A 12,924-nucleotide genomic window follows, 5' to 3' on the forward strand; every position below is an offset into this window, starting at 1 on the left:
CCTCCCTTAAAATGTTCATTTGATATCTATGCAGATGATGGCAGTCATTGTCACTTGACTGTAATGAAATTTAATTCAATCAGCTTTATTTTTGCGGGGACCAAAATGTGTGGATTCCTTTTTAAGAATTAGAGGCCATACAAACTCAATGGGAAGAGATGCTTTTCAATCCTGAGCCATTTTCTTGCAGCTGAGTTCTCCTGAAAGGTCATGCTAGGAACCCATCACAGTGACTCAGTCTATTTAAAGAGGTTTGAAAATGGAGGAAACTGAGGAGGATAGTCATCAGATGAGGTACAGGAATTGACAAACAATAGCATGGCAGTTATAAGCAATTTTTTAAAAAGATTTATTTATTTGACAAGAGAGAGAGAGAGAGAACACAAGCAGGGGAAGTGGGAGAGGGAGCCCGCCGTGGGACTCGATCCCAGGTCCCTAGGATTGTGACCTGAGCAAAGGCAGACACTTAATCGACTGAGGCATCCAGAAGCCCTATAAGCAATTTTTTAAAGCACAAACACAATGCGCTAGCGCTAAGACAGTGTGACAGATTTAAGCAAACTATTAATAGCAGTGGCATAAAATGTCCATTTTTTAAAATTTGGGGTGCCATATAATATCAACAACTTTTTCTTACATGTATTAATGATGAAGACAATAGTTTGTTTTCTGTTATCAGCTTCAGATAACTTTTGTGCAACTTATATCAAACAAAATTTCAACTTCTACAATCAATTTTATTCAAAACTTTAGTCTTTTGTAAATTCTTTGATATCCAACTGCAGTTTTAAGAAGACAGAAAACTAAAAAATTTGCTTATATTCACAATGGCAACAGATCTACACTGAAACCAAGATTAAAATATAAGTCTTAATTATTTCAATTTTCTCACTACCAAAAAAGTACTGACTTAGGAAGTATGAATAGGCTTATACTGAATCATAAAGACACTTGAGAATAGTAACATTCAAACTCACCAGATCCCCATAGTCCTAAAAGTCTGGCTTTGACACATTATCAAAATTTGGCTTAACTCATTAATTCTAATTTTTAAACTATGAACTTTAAATTCTATGCAAACTATATGAGCATGGCATTCTAAGTTGCCAATGATCGTTGCAATACTAAATTGAGCACCATCATCAGTGTTTACTGAGATGGTTTATGGTGAGAATGAGCTCATTCCTATTCATGGGTATGCAATATAAGAACAGGAAAAGAGGGGCACCTGGGTGGCTCAGTTGGTTAAGCCTCTGCCTTCGGCTTAGGTCATGATCCTGGGGTCCTGGGATCAAGCCCCACCTTGGGCTCCCTGGTCAGTGGGGAGTCTACTTCTCCCTCGCCTTGTGCTGCTCCCCCTGTTCCTGCTCTCTCTCTCTCTCAAATAAATAAATAAAATCTTAAAAAAAAAAAACAGGAAAGGAATCCCTGTGCAAGAAAAATAGGACAAATCAAAATAAATGTTTGTGGGTCATTTTCATAATTAAATTATGAAAAACAACCAAATACACACACACAAATCTTTTTTAAATTAATATAAAAACAGGTAACTTTAAAGAAAACTCTTGGTAGTAATTATTTCAGAAAAATATTCACTATAGAGTTACATCATATATTGTTCCAGAGAATAAAGCAAACAGAAAACATGTTTTAACACAGTAGTTCTAAATCAAAGATATATACCGGAAATAGCTGGGGGAACTTTTGGAAAATACATTAGCATAGGCCCCATCACCCCAAGATCTGGATTCAACAGACCCAAGATGGGGCTTACCACCTGGATTTTATTAGACATTAATTACATAGATGATAAATTAAATGTCCCCTAGATGGGAAACACTACTTTAAAAAAGAAACGTTAACTCAATGTGAAATTTGGTCTCATCCTATTTGTTTATACCCCTCTCTTATTCTAGTAGGAATTATGAGATTACATGAGGATATATGAGATGTATAACAAAATAGTATAAATTAAAAGGTGAAAAAAATGGAAGAAAGAAGACGGAAGAGTAAGCCTTGTTTCCTTCAAGTATTCCTATTGGTATTCAGAGAGGAGGTAACATGAAGAAAGTATCCCATTGATACTGTATTTTTAAAGAAATGAATGGGTGTTGATTTTGAAAATGCCAGCTTCACACTGAAAATATATGATATCCTGACCCACTTTAGCTCTGGAGTCTTTTGCGTGGGCCCAGGAAAAGAAGATGAGGAATGTGACTCTGGCATGAGAGGTTCAGACTCACAAGGAGCTGAGGCTAGCAACTGGTAACATTTCAAAAAAAATTTCAACAGAGAAAATTCCTTACTCTCATACCAAGACATCCTGAATCACCGTTCTAACGCACGCTATGAGAAAGCACTACTTCATTGGATGATGATTCCAAAATTCTTTCATATCTTGTTAATGCACACACTGTCCACAATAGTTGCCTCATCCAAATGAGTAAATATTTACCAGGAAAGATGATGAGAAAGACAACCAGGACACAGGACGACTCTTCTACAACCTGGCAGTTAGAGATTCCCTTATTCTGACTGAAGTAAAGCATGATTATTTATTGCCACACAACAATGACTAACAGATCAACAGAGCTCAGAGCTGCTAACGACAACTACAACTACAGAGCAGGAATGTTCTCCCTTTCTTCAGTCCTCACAGGAATAAAAAATGGAAAACACCTGGCATTTTTTATAAGACTAGTTCAGTCCAGTTTTACCACCTAAACTCTTTCATACTCTCATGGTAAAAAAGAGTCATTCTTCACTTCTAGTATGAGTTCACATTAAAATAAAAACCCTCCTTAGAGAAAGAAAAAAGCATTCCTTTTAATACAAGCTGCTAGTTTTCATAATTAAATTCCTATATGGGGAGAAAAGATGAAGATTCCAGCTTTTCCTTAAGGAGATAATTGCCCCCACTTCCCATATTAATTAAAATCAGAAATTATTTTTGATTGTGTGAGAGTGAAGAACACCAAAATAAAACTGAACTTCTGTGCAACTGAACCTAATCAAACCTAATTATTGACAGAATTTTTTCAGCATAGTCTGAATGAGTCAGTGATATGAATTAATTTCAATAATAAGTTAATCTTTAAAATAGAGTAACAGCATCTCCGTCTATAGAATACTTGGATTTTAGTACTGTGAAATTGTTGTAATATCGGTATTTATTTTAACATATACTGTATCATGAAATTGTTAAAAACATATCATTTCTTTATTCTTTCTGCCTACACATGCATCCCTAAAGCAAGTGGAGGGGCAAAATTAAAAAAAAGAGTGTGCTTACTCCATATGATTATTTTGAAAGTACACTAATAAAAATAAAAAACGATGAATGTCCCAATTTTTGCATATATTTTTCTTATCCCTGAAACTTCTGAACTTAAGAGAATAAAAATAGTACTAATGATATCATAGAGCCTGAACCATTTCCTCTTTCTGTATTTCCTTAAAGATTTTAAAACAACAGGACATGAAACCAAGTTGCTTTAGCGCTACCACTGTCTAACCTTGAACACCTCACCTTCTCATTCAGATCCCTGGAAAACACTTAAGATTCACTTAAGATCTCTTAAGATTCAGTGACATTTGGAATTTTGCTCTTTTATTTTCTTTATTTTTATTTTTTGTAATTTTGCTCTTTTGATTTGCAATGGAGAAACCCTACTGAAAAAAAAAGTCCTATTAAAGTGAGAAGCATGGCTGCATGAAATGTATCAGAAAACATAGATCTGAGCCTAAAGTAATTATATATCTTACAGGTTTTTAGTACCTTTGAATGACATGCTAATTTTTCTGACATTTCCTTGAGAAACCTGGATGTTAAGTCATTAGTTTGATGAGATCAGTTCAATAAGCATCTTGTGTGTCAAGGGGCTAGAATAAGGCTAGAATTAGTTTTCCAAAGCATAATATCATTCAGAAGGATAAATGAAAATATTATAGTGAGTTTTTAGCATATACAGAAATTTGAGCTACGTCTCTTTAAATATGAATATTGATAAGACAGTAAAATTTTTCAGCATAAAGCATATATAATTTTTCTTGTGGACAATTTATATTACTATAGTAAATGGAGGATATCAAAATCTATTAAGAATATGACCTTAATTAGATTAAACATACACTTTTCCACTACATATATGAACCCAGAAGAATTTCAGGAAGTATTTGAGTTGGCTTGCAAAAATATGTATAGTATAACATTATAAAATTTGAAATAAGTGGATAAAGACAACTAAACAAGGGAAGATGAAATGAAGAAAGGTAAAGATAATACATACAATATGTATTATAAGAAGAATTAAAATGTGAATCTAATCTTTTTACTATCTAACACACAAAAAAGAGTGACATAAAACAAGTTATGTAAGTCATAATAAGCACAGCATTGACACCAAAAAAAGAAGCAGCACCATAATTTTTAATGACGAGATAGAGAAAAATTGTTCCATGGGTCAGGTCATCATATAAAGTACAGTGTGTTAAGGAGTTGAAAACAGAAGTAACAATAATTACAGCCACTAATACTTATGGAGAGTTTACTAGGTGCCAAGTACTCTAGATAAATTAATTCATGTAATCCTTATAACCTTAAGAGACGAGTACAATTACTGCCTTCATCCTACAGATGAGCTAACTGAGGTATGAAGGGGTTAACTTACCCAAAGAAGGACACACAGCTAATAAGCAGAGGATCTGGGTTGTCCTCAAAAATATTATTACAATAAATACAGCAACAAATTTCAGTAAAAAAAAATTCCACAGTGAAGGAACTAGCTTGGATGAATCAGGACATGGATACACTGGAGAGTTCATATAGGAATGTACCAATGGCACACCTCTCAGGCTGCCCTCCACAAATGCTGTTTCTCAATCAAGTTCTTTGAGAAGAGTGAGAAAGTAGTGACTACGGTGTTACCACTCTCCAAACTGCCCCCAAACACAGCTAGTCTCCATTGTTGTTTAAAAATATCTTTGTATACATGTGTAAAAGATTAAAATAAAGATGCTTTAGCTAACAGTAATTATATCTCTAGGTGGATACGATTCTTCACTTTCTTATTTCTGAATCAAAAATATACACTGTGATGGGGTGCCTGGGTGGCTCAGTCGTTAAGCGTCTGCCCTTGGCTCAGGTCATGATCCCGGGGTTCTGGGATCGAGCCCCGCATCAGGCTCCCTGCTCTGCGGGAAGCCCGCTTCTCCCTCTCCCACTCCCCCTGCTTGTGTTCCCTCTCTCGCTATGTCTCTCTCTGCCAAATAAATAAATAAAATCTTTAAAAAAAAAAAAAATATACACTGTGGGCACTCAAATTTTTTTTGATTGGGCTAAGTATTATTAATGATTTTTTTTCTCCCAATAGAAACTAGCTGTAATTCTATGGGCTTTCCAGGTCGATCTCAAGTAAGTTTCGCTCAAATAAGCAAAAATATCCTGCCAAAAAATATCCTGCCAGTAGAGCATAAATATTAAGAAAATCTCAGACTTAAGTGAAACAAAGAATACACCAAGGCTAGCTGATGTAAGCCATCGATTTTGCAATAAGGGATTAATTATGTCCATACCTATTAGTGGCAGAATACTGCATAAATATTGTAGAAACACAGAATGTTAGTAATTTTTAGGTCCCCGAATAGAAATGAAGCCATTATTTACAGTCTAAGCATGCTCAGTGAACAGAATGGAAGGCATGCTGCCAACGTTCCTCAGTGTCATTTATGTTTGATCTTAAAGAAGCCTCTCATTTTACATATTGTAAAATTATCTATAAACTTTTCCATGCTTCTCCCGCAAGTTCTTCTCTTAAAGACCTATTTTTAACTTGTCACACATATAATAAACGCTTCCTTTATGTATACAATGATGTATACATAAGCCTACCATGATTGTTTTAAATGACTCTTCTATGGATGGGAAGAAGCTGATTTTGAATCATCTATAGCTCTCTTCATTATAACCAGTGGGATCTCTTCAAGATGATCTGCTCTGCTTAAACACTTATTCTATGAACACAGAACAAAATTCTTCTGACCAAAGCTAACCAGAAGTCAAACCCCCTGTCTTACTAACAACTGATCCAACAAAAGAACATCTTAATATTAAGTTGCAAAATAAAACATAAGTCAAAGTCAGTATATGTACAAAAAATGTCATATGTATTCAATGAAGATACCTAATCAAATACCCTTCTAATCTTCCTGTACTACAGAGGCTAAAAAATGAGAAACATTGTTTCTTAGATGCTTTGCAACTAAAGTTCTGTAGGTGACCCAGGTTCTACTAGCATTCTCACATATACACAACGGGGAACTGAAAAAAGTGGCGGCAAGCAATGAGAGGGAGGTGGCAACCAGCCCCAGGGGACCTGTTCTCCTAGAAAGCCATGGCTGAAGCTCTCCTGCTCTGTCATTCCTTACTGGGTAAAATCTAAACACTGTTCCTTGTCTCTCCCAGAAATTCTGTAAGCTACCTAATACCCAGTGGTAAGTCCCTCTCAGTATTAGATAGCCAGGATGGATTCTATTGCCCACAACAAAAAAACCACAACCTAAGGATAATAGTATTTTAAAAATAAGCCAACTTATTAAAGCTTGTGCAGAAATGTTCATGGACAATGAAGTCTACGAAAGAGGGTGAAAAAACTTTCCAAAAGTAAGGTAAAAGGCAGAGACATTACTGAGCAGAACCCCAACAACACACAAACTGAAGAACCACATTTTACTCAAATGGTACGGCAAACTCTGCTGCATTTTATCGCAAGTGTGTGACTCTGTTAGAACACGTGGGAAAGCTGCAATCAATTCTAGCTTAAATATTTGGAATGATATTTGCCTTACATTAAATTTGTTTTTTAAAAGCAAGAAACAAGATATAAAATCAAGGTTGTTGTAAGTACTATGGTATTCAGTAAAGACACCTGAAACAGATATGGCATTTGGCCTCATTGAGCCACGCTCAAACCCCTTCTGGTCAGCCAACGTGGAAGCAGCAGGTACAGTATGAGGAAAGCAGAGTTTCAATTCCAAATCTGCCACTTCCTTATAATGCGATAAATGGATGATGTGAGGAAAACAACTTTAGAATTAAATGAGATGTCTGGCACCTAGTGGGTATTTGATAAATAACAGCTGAATCAGAACCAAATGAAGAAAAAAATACAAACACATTAAAATTTAAATTTAACAATAAGTTAACAGTTCAAGACATTAATAGAAGTCATGTGACAATGCTATATGACAGAAGAAATTCTTGTTTTAGGATTTATTTTTTTTTAAAGATATTATATATTTATTTGACAGAGAGAGACACAGCAAGAGAGGGAACACAAGCAAGGGGAGTGGGAGAGGGAGAAGCAGGCTCCCCACCGAGCAGGGAGCCTGACGAGGGGCTCGATCCCAGGACCCTGGGATCATGACCTGAGCGGAAGGCAGACGCTTAACTACTGAGCCACCCAGGGTGCCCCTTGTTTTAGGATTTAAAGATAATACGGAAACAAGTAGGGATTAGTAAAGAAAAGCTGACAAAGGTCAGATATGAGCCAGTCCTTTAAAAATAATGTATATTTTTCAAAATTATTTATCCACTCCTTCATATATTGACTGCTTACTACATGCAAGTCACTGTTCCAGGAGCTGAGGGTACAGCAGTGGAACAGATAAACATAGTCCTTACATTCCAGGGGGGAAGAGAACAAAAATAGACATAGGAAAGGGGACAGAGGACGAGAAGGAAGGAAGGGAGGGAGGAGACACGACTAAGAAAAAAGATCACGTAGGGGGTCAGTGCTCTACAGAAAATATCGGGTAATGTGATAGCAAATGACTTGGTGGGTCAAGGATGCTTTCTCTAAGTATATTTAAGTTGCAATTTGACAGACGAGAGGCCATGTGAAGATCAGGGGTGAGAGTATTTGAGGCTGAGGCAACAGCCTGTGCAAAAGCCCTGAAGGAGAAGCAGCTAGACGGGTTTAAGGGACTGAAAGTAGCCAGTGAGGCTGAAGCATAATTAGCAGAGGGTCCAGCAGGGAAAGAGAAGCCTGGAGAGGCAGGCATGGACAGTGGTTCTCAACCTTGGCTGCCTGTTAGAACTACCAAGTAGCTTTTGGAAAAATACTGAAGTCTGGGTTTCACTCCGACCAACTACTTCAGACCGCCTGGTGATAGGGCCTCGACACTGGAAGTTTTTCAGAGTTCCTTGGGTGATTCTAGTAGGCAACCAAGGTTGAAAAGCATTGATGGAGGGCTCATAAGCCAGGCTAAGGAGTTCTTAACCATATTCTATGTATGACAGGAAACTACTGACAGATTCTAAACAGGGAAATGACATGATCTGATTTACTTCCACCATTCTTTTTTTTTTTTTTTTTTTTTAGATTTGTATTTATTTGACAGAGAGACACAGCAAGAGAGGGAACACAAGCAGGGGGAGTGGGAGAGGGAGAAGCAGACTCCCCGCGATGCGGGGCTCGATCCCAGGACCCTGGGATCATGACCTGAGCTCAAGGCAGACGCTTAACGACTGAGCCACCCAGGCGCCCCTACTTCCACCATTCTTTAGAGAATAGATTATGGGATACAACATCTTCTAATTAAGTATCTACACTTGTTTCATATCTACCAGTTAAATATCTACAAAAGAGTAGATATTTAATATTTTCACCAAGAGATAAATTTTAAAATAAATAAACTGAAAACTAAGATATTAATGAAAGGAAGTGAAGAAGACACAATTAAATGGAAAGATAGTCCGTGCTCATGAGCTGAAAGAATTAGTATTATTAAAAAGTTCCAAAGCCTAAAGCAATCTACAGATTCAATGTAATCCCTATCAAAATTCCAATGGCATTTTTCACAGAAATGGAGCAAACAATCCTAAAACTTATATGGAACCACAAAAGGCACTGAATAGCCAAAAGGTCTTGAGAAAGAACAAAGTTGGAGGCATCACATTACCTGATTTCAAACTGTATCACAAAACTGTAGTAATAAAAACTATATGATATTGGCATAAAAACACACACATAGATCAATGGAATAGAACAGGGAGCCCAGAAATAAACCCACACATATATGGTTAACAAATTTATGACAAAGGAGTCAAGAACATACATTGGGGAAGGGATATTCTCTTCAATAAATGGTATGAGGAAAACTGTAGAGCCATATGCAAAAACTGGACCTCTATCTTACACCAGACACAAAAAATCAACTCAAAATGGATTGAAGACTTGAATGTTAAGACCTGAAACCACAAAACTCCTAGAAGAAAATATAGACAGTAAGCTCCTTGACATTGTCCTTGGATTTTTTGACTGTGACCAAAAGCAAAGGCAACACACCCAAAAATAAACAGGTAGGACTACATCAAAAGAAAAAGAAAAAGCTTCTGCACAGCAAAGAAAACCAACAAAATAAAAAGGCAACTTACTGAATGAGAAAAAATATTTGTAAATCATATCTGATAAGGGGTTAATATCCAAAATATATAAAAAAACTCATACAACTCCATAGGAAAAAAACAATCTGATTTAAAAATGGGGACCTGAATAGACATTTTTCTAAATGGCCAACAGGTTACAAGAAAAGGTGCTCAGCATCACTAATCTGGAAATGCAAATCAAACCTCAATGAGATCACCTCACACCTGCTATTATCAGAAAGACAAGAGATAACAAATGTTGGTAAGTATGCGGAGAAAAGAGAACACTTGTGCACTGTTGGTGGGAATATAAATTGGTATTGCCACAATGGAAACAGTATGAAAGTTCCTCAAAATATTCAAAATATAACTACCATATGGTCCAGCAATCCCACTTCTAGGTATATATCCAAATAAAATGAAAACAGGATATTAAAGAGAAATCTGTACTCCTGTGTTCATTGCAACACTATTAACAAAAGCCAAGATAAAGGAAACAACCTATGAGGTTGTCCTATAGGAAACAACCTATGAGGTGTCCATCCATGGATTAATGGATAAAGAAAATGTTTTTTATACATATAATGGAATATTATTCAGCCATGAGAAAGCAGGAAGTCCTGCCACTTGTGACAACATGGATGGGCCCCGAGGGCACTATGCTAAGTGAAATAAGCCAAACAAAGAAAAATAAATACTCTATGGTATCACATGTGGAATCTAAAAAAGAAAAAAAAAGAAGTCAAACTCTTAGAAACAGAGTAGAAAAGTGGTTTGGTTGTCAGGGGCTGGGAGGTGAGGGAAATATGGTAAAATGGTACAAACTTTCAGGTATAAGATGAATAAGACCGGGCACCTGAGTGGCTCAGTCGGTTAAGCGTCTGCCTTCAGCTCAAGTCATGATCTCAGGGTCCTAAGATCTAGCCCCATGCTGGGCTCCCTGAAAAAGTCTGCTTCTTCCTCTCCCTCTGCCCCTCCCCCCACCCTGCTGGTGCTCTCTCTCTCTCTCAAATAAATAAAATCTTGGGGAAAAAAAGATCTGAAGATACAATGTAAAATGTGATGACTATAGTATTATGTAACTGATATTTGCTAAGAGAGTAGAATTTCAATGTTCTTACCAAAACAAAAGAGAGAGAGACTGAGAGAGAAAGAAGTATCTACAAATATTCAACCAACATAACTGATGTGTTCTTAAAAATCCTAAGTAAAGTTCCATATGCCAAATACATTTTCCACCAAATTGTCAACAATAGGTCTAGAGATAGTGGGTTAGAGCTACTGGAGATGTTCATAGCTATAGTAGATCCTACAAAAAGCAAATGATGCTAGACTACTAACTGGCTGTGGGGATTAGGGTAGATGGGGAGAAGGCTAAGAAGTGTGTCATGGCTGCATTGCTTAACAACTCTTTTGATCAACTTAATGTGTCCCCTTTGGCACTTTTCTAACAAAACTAAAGCTGCTCTCTCTGAATTGATCCCCATTGGCAGACACTGCAGCAGGGAGCTGAACACTTCTCATTAGGTGGGAGATAGGGAAGAGCTGATGGATTCAAGGAGGGTCATTAAGGATAAATGTGGAGTCTCCTGCCTGAAGCAGCACAGAAAGAGGCTTGCTAAGGTTCAAGAAATAGGCTGGTGAAGGTAGCAACCTCATCTTGCTCACCTTCCCACCTATATGAGGGCATAATGGACATCACTCTGCTCCTGGGCAGAGGCTGTCTGCCCACAGCTACCTAATCCTGGAAGAGTTTAAAGGAACCAAAGGAAGCATCACAGGAGCTGGGAATGGCCAAAGACCCTCTTCAGATTGTTAATCTCTTAACAGTAGTCCATAGAGTATAAAATCAGGAATGTGGCAGCTTCTACATTCTTTTTTTTTTTTAAGATTTTATTTATTTGACAGAGAGAGACACAGCAAGAGAGGGAACATAAGCAGGGAGAGTGGGAGAGGGAGAAGCAGGCTTCCCGCTGGGCAGGGAGCCCGATGCGGGGCTCGATCCCAGGACCCTGGGATCATGACCTGAGCCGAAGGCAGACGCTTAACTGACTGAGCCACCCAGGCGCCCCAGCTTCTACATTCTTAAGGTCCAAGCTACTTCAGCTCTGAGTCCCCAGAAGCACTAAATGAACTCTGTTAAAGAATACCTTTCCCTTTGCTGTCTTTTTTTTTTTTTTAAGATTTTATTTATTTATTTTTGAGAGAGAGAGCAGTGTGCACAAGTGGGGAAAAGGGGCAGAGGGAGAAGCAGGCTTCCCGCTGAGCAGGGAGCCCAATGCGGGACTTCATCCCAGAACCCTGGGATCATGACCTCTGTCAAAGGCAAATGTTTAACCAACTGAGCCACCCAGATGCCCTGCTGTCCTTTTTGACTGTCTCTATGGTTTTGTCAAATGGCTTTCATTTCAAATACTTCAGAAAGCCCTGTTTCTACTATGAGACCGGCTTATAAATCACCAATAAAAGTTCTACACATTCAGAAAGGGTTTGGATCCTGAGTAGTTTCATTTTTTTAACAGGGGAAAAATAGAAAAAGCATTTCAGAATCACCAAATGCAACTAGACAATAAAGCTGAGAGGATGTATTTACTTTTTATTTCCAAGAATAAAATATGTTTGCAAAATACACTGTACATACAAAAACTGTGAATTCCAAATCAAATCAAAATTATATCCTTCTTTCTTTTCTTTTTTGACTTTGACATATTCCTCATAAAAGAATATAAATATATAACATCATCACTAATCTCATTAACCTCTAGCAAACTCCTCATTCTTGCCATGATCTTTGATGACTATAAAATCCTGAGGACTCTTAAAAGATTGCCCTAAGGACTTAAAGGTGGAAAATAAGTGGCCATAATTAATTTTCATAAGAAAATTATGAATAAAAAGATATAAAGTGTAACAGCACATACATGAAACATGGAGGAAGGAAGAAAAAAAGGGTTTTTTTTAGAATGTATTTGAGCTTAAATGACCATCAACTTAACATAGACTGCTATATATTTAGGATGTTATAAATGAACCTATGGTAACCACAAACCCAAAACTATAATATATACAAAAAAAAAACACAAAGAGAAACAAATCCAAACACCACACTATAGAAATTCATCAATCACAAAGAAAGAGTGCAAAGAACAGAGAACTATAAAAATGACCAGAAAACAATGAACAAAATGGCAATAGGTATATACCTATCAATAATTAAACATAAATGGCCTAAATGCTCCAATCAAAAGACACAGGGTAGCACAACAGATTAAAAAAAAAAAAAGACCTATATACTGCCTATAGGAAACTCACCTCAGACATGAAGAGACATGAAGACACATACATAATGAAAGTGAAGGGATAGAAAAACATTTACCATGCAAATGGACACTAAAAAAAAAAAAAAAAAAGGCCAGGGTAGTAATACTTGTATCAGACTAAACAGATTTTAAAACAAAGACTGTAACAAGAGATAAAGAAGGGCATTACAAAATGAT

At 36.9% G+C, this 12,924-nt stretch overlaps 1 protein-coding gene across 6 annotated transcripts in view; it reads right to left on the reverse strand.

The window, feature by feature from the left end:
- VWA8 (von Willebrand factor A domain containing 8) overlaps positions 1-12,924 on the reverse strand; it is a 348,712-nt gene that overhangs the window by 235,874 nt on the left and 99,914 nt on the right. The window lies entirely within an intron of this gene.

The sequence above is a fragment of the Halichoerus grypus genome, chromosome 4 (genome assembly GCF_964656455.1).
Source record: "Halichoerus grypus chromosome 4, mHalGry1.hap1.1, whole genome shotgun sequence".
Lineage (NCBI taxonomy): Eukaryota > Metazoa > Chordata > Mammalia > Carnivora > Phocidae > Halichoerus > Halichoerus grypus.